The sequence below is a fragment of the Triticum aestivum genome, chromosome 1D (genome assembly GCF_018294505.1).
Source record: "Triticum aestivum cultivar Chinese Spring chromosome 1D, IWGSC CS RefSeq v2.1, whole genome shotgun sequence".
In the NCBI taxonomy this organism is placed as follows: Eukaryota; Viridiplantae; Streptophyta; class Magnoliopsida; order Poales; family Poaceae; genus Triticum; species Triticum aestivum.
In genome coordinates, this window is record NC_057796.1 from 20,971,814 (window position 1) to 20,982,838 (window position 11,025).

Genomic DNA, 11,025 nt, shown 5'->3' on the forward strand with positions numbered 1-11,025 from the left:
TGGTGGTCGCCTTCAAGACCAACCCCGAGTGATTCGAGGCTTATCCGTTGGGGGTGACTCGAAGGAGATTACGGTGAGCCTTCGGTGGCGTTCCGCAAGCTTTGGCTCCGACAACGCTCCAAACGGAGAGTAGTTCTTCCCCAAGGAAGAGTGAACTTCGGGATAAAATATGCGTCCTCGTCTCACTTGTGGTTAATCCTTTCCCGCACCTTACTTTGCTTTGTATGCTTGTTGGCTTGCTACTTAGATTGTTGCCTAACATATTTACCATGGAGCTTGCTTGTCGTATAGGTTGCATTCACCTAGTTGCATATCTAGTGAACCCTATTTATTCGCTAAGCCTTAAAATTGACAAGAAAGTTTAAATGTGTAGTCTCTGATTCACCCCCCCTCTAGTCAACCGTATCGATCCTTTCACTTTGGTAAGTCGAAAGCTGTCCACAATGGGGTTTAGTACTAAAGCGGCGGGTGCTCGGACTGATCGGGCCCTTGGTTCGTCGTCAGTGGTGAAGGTTATTGTCACGGCGTTCCATGGGCTCACTGCGGTTACTTGGTGGACTTTGGCGAGGTCGCGAAATGCCCTCTTATGCTGACTATTTGAAGAGAAAGTCTCGAAGACTGTAAGGACATTAAAATCGTCATCCTCCGGAGAATGCTTCTCTGGAGTGGCGGTGGTGAGGATGGCCTCCCCACTTTTAGCTACCTGCCGGAGTACCCAACATGCTCGAAGGATATGAGTTGAGTCAGTGCTCGGCGTCGCATGTATCGGACAGGGTTTGTCGAGGAGTTCATTGATACGTCTCCAACGTATCTATAATTTTTTATTGCTCCATGTTGTTATATTACCGTTCTCGGATGTTTCATAATCATTTTATATCATTTTTTGGTACTAACCTATTGACATAGTGTCAAGTGCAAGTTGCTGTTTTTTGCATGTTTTTTACATCACAGGAAATCAATACGAAACAGAGTCCAAACGAAGCGAAACTTTTTCTGGAGTTTTTTGGACCAGAAGACATCCAGTGGGGCGAAGAAGCACCTGGGGGCTGCTCTGAGGGGAGCACAACACACCAGGGCGCGTCTGGAGGCCCAGGTGCGCCCTGGTGGGTTGTGCCCACCTCTAGTTCCCCCCGGACCGCGTCTTTACTCTATAAATACCCCAATATTCCAGAAACCCTAGGGGAGTCGACGAAAATCAATTCCAATCGCCGCAAGTTCCAGAACCACCGGATCCAATCTAGACACCGTCACGCAGGGGTTCATCATGTCAATTGGTGACTCTCCGATGATGCGTGAGTAGTCTCTTGTAGACCTACGGGTCCGTAGTTAGTAGCTAGATGGCTTTCTCTCTCTTTTGATTCCCAATACAATGGTCTCTTGGATACCCATATGATGTAAGTATTTTTGTGGTGTGTTTGTTGGGATCAGATGAACTTTGAGTTTATGATCAGATCCATCTTTTTATCCATGAAAGTTATTTGAGTCTTCTTGATCTCTTATATGCATGATTGCTTATAGCCTCATAGTTCTTTTCCGATATTTGGGTTTTGTTTGGCCAACTTGATCTATTTTTCTTGCAATGGGAAGAGGTGCTTTGTGATGGTTCGATCTTACGGTGCTTGATCCCAGTGACAGAAAGGGAACCGACACGTATGTATCGCTGCTATTAAGGATAACAAGATGGGGTCTATTTCTACATAAATAGATCTTTTCTACATCATGTCATCGTTCTTATTGCATTACTATGTTTCTTCATGAACTTAATACACTAGATGCATGCTGGTTAGCTGTCGATGTGTGGAGTAATAGTAGTAGATGCAGGCAGGAGTCCGTCTACTAATTTTGGACCTGATGCCTTGATACGTCTCCAACGTGTCTATAGTTTTTGATTGTTCCATGCTGTTATATTATCATTCTTGGATGTTTTATAATCATTTTATAGTCATTTTATATCATTTTTTGGGACTAACCTATTGACATAGTGCCAAGTGCCACTTGCTGTTTTTTGCATGTTTTTTACATCGTAGAAAATAAATATCAAACGGAGTCCAAACACTGCGAAACTTTTTGGAGATTTTTTATGGACCAGAACACCCAAGATGGGAAAGAGCAGCACCTGGGGGTGCCCCGAGGGGGGCACAACCCACCAGGGCGCGCCAGGGGGCCCTGGCGCGCCCAGGTGGGTTGTGCCCACCTCGGTGGCCTCCCGCACCCCCTCTTTGCACTATAAATTTCCAAATATTTCGAAACCCTTCGGGGTTACCCTAGAGGAGAAGTTCCGCCACCGCAGGGCTCTGTAGCCACCAAAAACCAATCCAGACCCTGTTCCGGCACCCTGCCGGAGGGGGGATTCATCTCCGGTGGCCATCTTCATCATCCCGGCGGCCACCACGATGAGGAGGGAGCAGTCCATCCTCGGGGCTGAGGGTTTGTACCAGTAGCTATGTGTTTAATCTCTCTCTCTCTCTCTCTCTCTCTCTCTCTCTCTCGTGATCTATATCATGGGCTTTGTTAATATAGTCGGATCATATGATGTTTCTCCCCTCTATACTCTTGTTATGATGAATTGAATCTTTACCTTTTGAAGTTTTGTCATGTCGGATTGAATATTTGGAGATGAGAACACATGATGTATTTCTTGCGTTATGAATACTTGAGGTGACAGTGGAGTATCTTATTGATTCACTTGATATATGTTATGGCATTCAACTTGCGGATTCCCGCGGTGATATTGGGGTAATCTTTCCCAAGGGGTTGATCCATGTTTTTATTATCTTTTCTCCAATAGAAACTTTGGGGTCCCCTTGTAGTTCTTTGTGTGGATTTATTATTATGAATATGAATTTGCTTTGGTGTTATTTTAGTACGAACTCTTGATTAGATCGATCAGAAAGAATAGCTTGCGTTATTTTAGTACGAACTCTAGGATAGATTGAACGGAAAGAATAGCTTTGAGGTGGTTTCGTACCCTACAAACAATTTATATCTTTTGTTCTCCGCTAATAGGAACTCGGGAGTGATTCTTTATTGCACTTTGAGAGATAATCATATGATCCAACAATGTTAGCATTGTTGAGAGGTTGCAGTAGTGAAAGTACGGACCCTAGGCCTTGTTTTCAAGCATTGAAATACCGTTTTGTGCCCGTTTACTATTTGCTACCTTGCAGTTTTTATTTATTCAGATTATAAAAATATATTTCTACCATCCATATTACACCTTTATCACCATCTCTTCGCCGAACTAGTGCACCTATACAATTTGCCATTGTATTGGGTGTGTTGGGGCCACAAGAGATTTCTTGTATTTGGTTGCAGGATCTTTTGAGAGAGACCATCTTCATCCTACACCTCTCACGGATTGATAAACCTTAGGTCATCCACTTGAGGGAAAATTGCTACTGTCCTACAAAACTCTGCGCTTGGAGGGCCAACACGTGCCTACAAGAATAAAGTTGCGTAGTAGACATCAAGCTCTTTTCTGGCGCCATTGCCGGGGAGGTGAGTGCTTGAAGGTATATCTTTAGATCTTGCGATCGAATCGTTTAGTTTCTTGTTTATCACTAGTTTGGTTTATAAAAGAAAACTACAAAAAAATGGAACTGAGGTTGCATCATATTATTCATCTTTATAATGCATTTCGTGAAAATGATGGAAAGGAAAATTGTACTCAATTGATAGAAGAAGAATTCAATAGAATGTCTGGTATAAATGATGAGCATGATTGCAATGTTTTAAGTATGAATTCTTTGAATATCCATGATGCTAATGATATGCAAAGCCATAAGCTTGGGGATGCTATGTTTGATGAAGATGATATTTTTAGTCCCCCAAGATTTGATGTGGAAATTTGTTATAATGATTGCATGCCTCCTATTTATGATGATTATATTGATGAAAGTGGATTTGGAGAGGTCGTGACTTTATTTAATGATGAATCCACTATTTTGGAGGAGGTTGCAATTGATTATGACAACAAAATTCCTATATATGATGATTATGGTGATGACATGTATGCTATATTGAATAATGATAACCATGAAACTTGTCATCATGATTTTAATTTTCAATCACATGATAGTTATTTTGTTGAGTTTGCTCCCACCACTATTCATGAGAATAAATTTGCTTATGTGGAGAGTAACACAAATTTTATGCTTATGTATCATGAAAAGAACGCTTTATGTGATGGTTATATTGTTGAATTCATTCGTGATGCTACTGAAAATTATTATTATAGAGGAACAAATGCTTTTACATATTGCAATAATATCAAGTTTCCTCTCTATGTGTTGACAATCTTGAAGTTTTGCTTGTTTTATCTCCCTATGCTAGTTGATTCTTGTTCCCATAATTTCTTTGCTCACAAAATCCCTATGCATAGGAAGTGGGTTAGACTTAAATGTGCTAGTCATATGCTTCATGATGCTCTCTTCATGTTTCAATTCTTATCTTTTATGTGAGCATCATTGAAATTATCATGCCTAGCTTAAAAGGAATTAAAGAAAAGCGCTTGTTGGGAGACAACCCAACACTTTTACATACTGTTTTTGTGTGTTCACATGATTAGGCTACTGTAGTAATCATGTTTTATAGCTTTTGTTTCAATAAAGTGCCAAGCAAAGCCTTTGGGATCATGTTGGGTCATGGTTGATTTGATCTTGCTAAAAACAGAAACTTTTGCACTCACGAAAATAATTCTCATTTTTAAAGGAAGAGTGCTTTTGAGTTGATTCTTTTTGCAGAAGATTAAAATACAAATTGCTCACGTGGTCCTAATTTTTCATAATTTTTGGAGTAGCATAAGTATGGTAGTTATCCAGATCATTACAGACTGTTCTGTTTTTGACAGATTCTGTTTTCAATGCATTATTTGCTTGTTTCTAGTTTCTATGGATTATATTGCTCAATATAAATTGTAGAAATGATATTCTACAGTAGGCATTGTGTGGAAACAATTATGAATCTTGTCTTTGACAGTACCAAAGTGAAATGGTTTGCTCTTTATCATACTATCCTATCTCACGAAGTTCCGTTAAGGCTTTGTGTGATTAAAGTTTTCATATTTTAGGTGAGATATCGATATGAGGAGAATAAGGAGTGACAAGACCAAATCTTGGGATGGCCAAGGCACCCCAAGTTAATATCCAAGGAATATCCAAGCAACTAAGCTTGTTGATGCCCCGGAAGGCATCCCCTCTTTCGTCTTCAACAATACCGGTAACCCCACTTGGAGCTATGTTTTCATTCGTCACATGATATGTGTTTTGCTTGGAGTGTCAATTTATTTTGTTAGGATTTGCTTGCTGTCATTCAGAATAATGTTTTTCATCTTTTATTTCAGTAAAAGTGGCATTGATAGCCTTTGCCATGCTTATTTTACAAGTCTACATGTTGCTGTTTGAAAACAGAAAGTTTACCGCTGTCGCAAAAATTCCCTAGAAAACAGAGTGTGATAAAATATTGAAACTTTTTGCAAAATAAGCTCTGATAAATTTTCTACAGTGTGGTAAAATTTCATAATATTTGGAGTTGAATAAGTATTGATACTCCTGCATTGTTCACAGACTGTACTGATTTGGCAGATTGCTGTTATGTTTGCATATGTTTGCTTGTTTAATGATTCTATTTCAGGATAGAAGTATTAAATATGCAGAGGCATTTAGTATGCAATGTTGAATAATAATTTTAGTGATTTGCTACAGTAGAGAATGATAAGGTTTATGCATTGGTTTATACTAACTTATCTCACGAGTTCTTGTTGAGTTTTGTGTGGATGAAGCTTTTGAGATTTAGGAAAACCGTGATATGAGAAGAATTAAGGAGACACCAAAGCTCAAGCTTGGGGATGCCCAAGGCACCCCAAGATAATATTTTAAGAAGTCTCAACCATCTAAGCTTGGGGATGCCCCGATAGGCATCCCACCTTTCCTCTTCAAGAATTATCGGTTAGTATCGGTTGAGCCTAAGTTTTTGCTTCTTCACATGAGTTGTGCTATTCTTAGAATGTCATTTTTTCAGTTTGCTTGCTGTCTTAATAAAATACTTAGATCTGAAAGTTTTAAAATAAAATAGAGTCCTCAAATAGTTGCCAGGGAGGCTAGGTAAGCGGCACGCACATCCCATCAACAAAGCTCTTTTTTTGGAATTGCTCTAGTGCTTCACTTATATCTTTTTGAGCACAGTGTGCTCTAGTATTTTTGAAGAAATTCTCTCTTGCTTTACTTACATTAATTTTAGAGAAAGAAATATTATGCTCATGATCTTCAATTAAATTTGTTTGAACTTATCAAAAGAAACACATGAAAATTAGTTCCAAAGTGATAGATATCCAAGAAGGATATAATAAAAACTTTCATGAAGATCATTGGACAAAATAAACTTGATTCCTTGTAGTAGTTTTGAGATATGATGATGTGATATGTGTGTCATGTTGATGAGTAATTATGCTTTAGTTAAAATATTGGTGTTAAGGTTTGTGATTCCCTATGCAAGCACGAAAGTCAATAGTTATGCAATGAAATTACATCCTACTTGTGGTGCATTATTCGGTGTTAATTATGCTTAATGCTCGCTTATGAGATTATTCGTTTCTTGGTTGGTCGCTTCTCAATCTTTTGCTAGCCTTCATTTTGCACTAAGTATGATCACTACTTGTGCATCCAAAATCCTTTAAACCAGTTTTGCCACATGAGTCCACTATGCCTACCTATATGCGGTATTCTTTTGCCGTTCTAAGCAAATTTGTATGTGCCATCTCTAATTTTCAAAATAAATTTCTCTTTTGTGTGCTCGTACCGCTCGCGAGGCGGTGCGGGGTGGCTAATATTTTCCATGCTAGATGTGTTATTCTCACGATAAGTGTTTATTCAGTTGTCATTGCACGAGAGTAAGGCAAAGGTATTAGGGATGCCCAATCCATAAATGAAAAATAAATTTAGTTTATGTTATCAAATAATAAATTCCTTGGAAAGTGTTGGTATGGAGGGCACCTGTGGATGCGGTTAGCCATGGAAAGTGAAAGTATGGTGGAAAAAGGTATAAACTTTATTTTTAGTTTGGGAACCGCCTATGATATATCTAGCATGGAAAGTGTTGGGAGCTCTAAGTCGTTTTCGTTGGTGGGAAAAGTATGCCTCTCAAAATGTTTTTATCTCTAATTTTTCGCTTTGAGCTCTGGCACCTCAACAAATCCATACTTCCCTCTGCGAAGGGCCTTTCTTTTACTTTATGCAATTTTTACTTTTATTTGAGTCTCCATCTCTTGTTATGAAAGCACCAACTAGGGGGCACTATGATCGTACTTGAGCATGGGTGTAGTTAATATGCGAGTGTGTTTCATGAATGGACCAATGATTGAGCATGATGGGCAAGGGATAACTTATTGAGCATGATGGACCAATGATCATGCTTGAGTATCTAAATTATCATGTCAAAACTAGACTATTGCTTTGAACAATATAAAAGTCCAAATGGCCATGCTATAAAGAAAAAAAATATGAGATGACATGTTAGGCAGCATTCCACATCAAAAATTCTATTTTTATCATTTACCTACTCGAGGACGAGCAGGAATTAAGCTTGGGGATGCTGATACGTCTCCAACGTATCTATAATTTTTGATTGTTCCATGCTGTTATATTATCATTCTTGGATGTTTTCTAATCATTTTATAGTCATTTTATATCATTTTTTGGGACTAACCTATTGACATAGTGCCAAGTGCTAGTTGTTGTTTTTTGTATGTATTTTACATCGCAGAAAATCAATATCAAACGGAGTCCAAACACCACAAAACTTTTTGGAGATTTTTTATGGACCAGAAAACCCAAGATGGGCTAGAGCAGCACCTGGGGGTGCCCCGAGGGGGGCACAACCCACCAGGGCACGCCAGGGGTCCCTGGCGCGCCCAGGTGGGTTGTGCCCACCTCGGTGGCCCCCCACACCCCCTCTTTGCACTATAAATTCTCAAATATTCTGAAACCCTTCGGGGTTACCCTAGACGAGAAGTTCCGCCGCCGCAGGGATCTGTTGCCGCCGAGAACTAATCTAGACCCCGTTTCGGTACCCTGCCGTAGGGGGGAATCATCTCCGGTGGCCATCTTCATCATCCCGACGGCCACCACGATTAGGAGGGAGTAGTCCACCCTCGGGGCTGAGGGTTTGTACCAGTAGCTATGTGTTTAATCTCTCTCTCTCTCGTGATCTTTATCATGGGATTTGTTAATATAGTCGGATCATATGAATTGAATCTTTACCCTTTGAAGATTTTTCATGTCGGATTGAATATTCAGAGATGAGAACACATGATGTATGTCTTGCGGTATGAATACTAGAGGTGACACTACGGGGACTACTCCATTGCATCAATTTGGACATTGAGTTAATCCATGCCACTAGAGGATCGTTCAGTTCTATTAGCAACACTGACTGTTAAGTACTCCCTCCGTTCGGAAATAAGTGACGTGGTTTGAACTAAAACCACGACACCTATTTCCGAATGGAAGGAGTACATAAATTAGAGTCATCCTATAAGAAGCTGTAGATACATATCCTAGCAGAATTAGTCTTTGTTCATCTTCAGACTTGTCCTAGCATAATTACTTGTAGTTATTGAACATGCTCTGCGAGAAGCTTAAGACAACTAGTTCCTCTCCCAGTACACCTTGGTAGGCCTAGGAGCATGCCTCCTCAGCCGCCTTCTATAATTGTCACAAGTGGAAACATATATTGCGTCAAATACTGAATTTTTTATATCAGATTGCTGAAAAGATCAAGAAAATAAACATTGAAACAACATTGCCCCCGTTCATAGGTTCAGAAAGTACATGCTTAACCTCAAGAAGTGATGTGATTTGTGAGCACAAATGAGCTCTATACAAACAAACCATCCATAAATTTACACCCACTAAGCTAAAGTGCATCATGACTAGCTAGCAATATGTATATGTAGGAAAAGGATAATGAACATGATCTTATAAAACATTTTGGTTGTGGCCGGTCCCGCTCACCAGCTGATCGCAACCTCCGCCCGTCCTGCCGGCAAGAAGGGTGCACGCGCTTTACTACCCAGCATACCTGCCGCATTGTCAGAACAACTTTATGTCTTCATCTCCCATGGTTTGACTTGTTCATGCACGGTACACCCACTACTAGGGAAAAGCCTAGCAGTAGCGCGGGTATTTTGCCTCTAAGTAGCGTGGGCTGCCGCACTATTAATAAGGCGCTACAGCTAACATGTAGCAGTAGCGCGTGTCATCCAATGCTACTGCTATACATGGCTAGCAGTAGCAAGCTTTAGTGCAACGCGCTGCTGCTAATATCTGAAGCGCTTTTTACCAGAAAGCGCTAATGGTAACGGAGCGCTACTGCTAACTTTACTCCCCTCGCTACTGCTAGTTTTATTAGTTTCTGTTTCTTTTTCATATTTGTTTTGTATTTGAACAGGCTTTATACAATAATCTTTAGCATATCATACAGATACAAATGTAATCATAGCATATACATACAAATAGTTTCATCAAATCATGTCATAATCATAATCATCATCCAACACAAATTGGTCTCATCATCATCTCAAAAATAGCGATACAAGTCTCGATTACTTGCAACTACATCGTCATCCATCTAAACAATGATATACGCGAGAAGAGCTATCACTATGAGTGAGAGCGCAACTATGCAGTACATGAGTTCGTATCCCTCTCTCGCATTAGCGTGAACCCAAACTAACTACTGGCTGTCGCTCAGAAACCGGAAACCGGTACACCTGGGACTGACACTCTGGCCACTCGTCGTATACTCCTGGCGTAGCACTTCTTCGCCATCGATGATCTATGCACCCGCATCATCACATGAGTCGATGATATGCAACATATATATTTGAGCAATAGAAAGAGACAGACTTGGCAGAAATAGAAGCAACATATCATAAGCATAAATAACAAAGTTCATCGTACCCAAAATGGCGTAACTAGAGTGATCTTCGCTAGTTGAGGAGGACGGTTTAATTACATCACAAATAAAGTTTCGTCGTGCATAACTCAAAGTTTCTTCATACATAAAGTATGGACTAAACGGACACATCGTCATATATCGACAATCACTCCAACATGTCGTGTCATCCATCCAAGTCAGGGAGATAGTCCCCGAGCCTAGTGAAAGGCTTCAGGTCGAGACGCTGAGCGGCAACGCGTGGTCAGACGTCTTCCCGTGACATTTGTCCTTCTTCGTAGAACATCCCTGTTTTTTCGATGACCTCCTTCATGATGATTTGGGCAAGTTCACGATGGATGTGATAGAACTCAGCTCGAAGTCGATGATCCTCGATATTCCTTAGTTCTTTGCCCATTGCAGCATATGGGCATCGCCGGATGTAGGTGACATGCGAAGGTTCTGATGATCCCGTCTGTACTCGAGCATGTGGTGTAGGACATAGACTCCATCATTAAGAGAATCACTCGGTTGCTGGATGCAGCAGAAGTCGGTCTTATGGCCGAAGGCGGGCCTGCCGTCCCTTTTCTTCTTGTCCTTGACCTCTCCACCCCGTACGCCGTAGTAAAACATAGCACTGTCGAGAACAGACTTGATGTGGGTGTAATCCTTTTTGTTAATGTTCTTCGACGAGTCCATGTAAAGAGCGTGGGAGTATCGGGGGTAGAGGATGATGAGGATGGCGCGCCCGCCGCTGGGAAAAATAAGTACACCTCAAATTAATTAGCCTCCACCGTGCAAATGAATGATTGAAATCGAAGGAAGGATATCCGCGCGGAAGACTTACATGGGATGATAAGGCACAAGAATCGCCTCCTTGTCCTTATTGGCGAGCATGAAACTGGCTATGTAGTCCCTCGCGTATTCACGGTGCTTTGTGCATACTCCCAAGAAGCCCTCGTGCATGAAGTACGGGTTAGTGACACAGATATAAGGTATCTGCTCAACCCCGATGAGGTAGTTCATGTGCAAGGCATAAATGCGGACAAACGTAAAATCCAGCTTCTTCACGTGAAACATGTCGAAGATGTAATC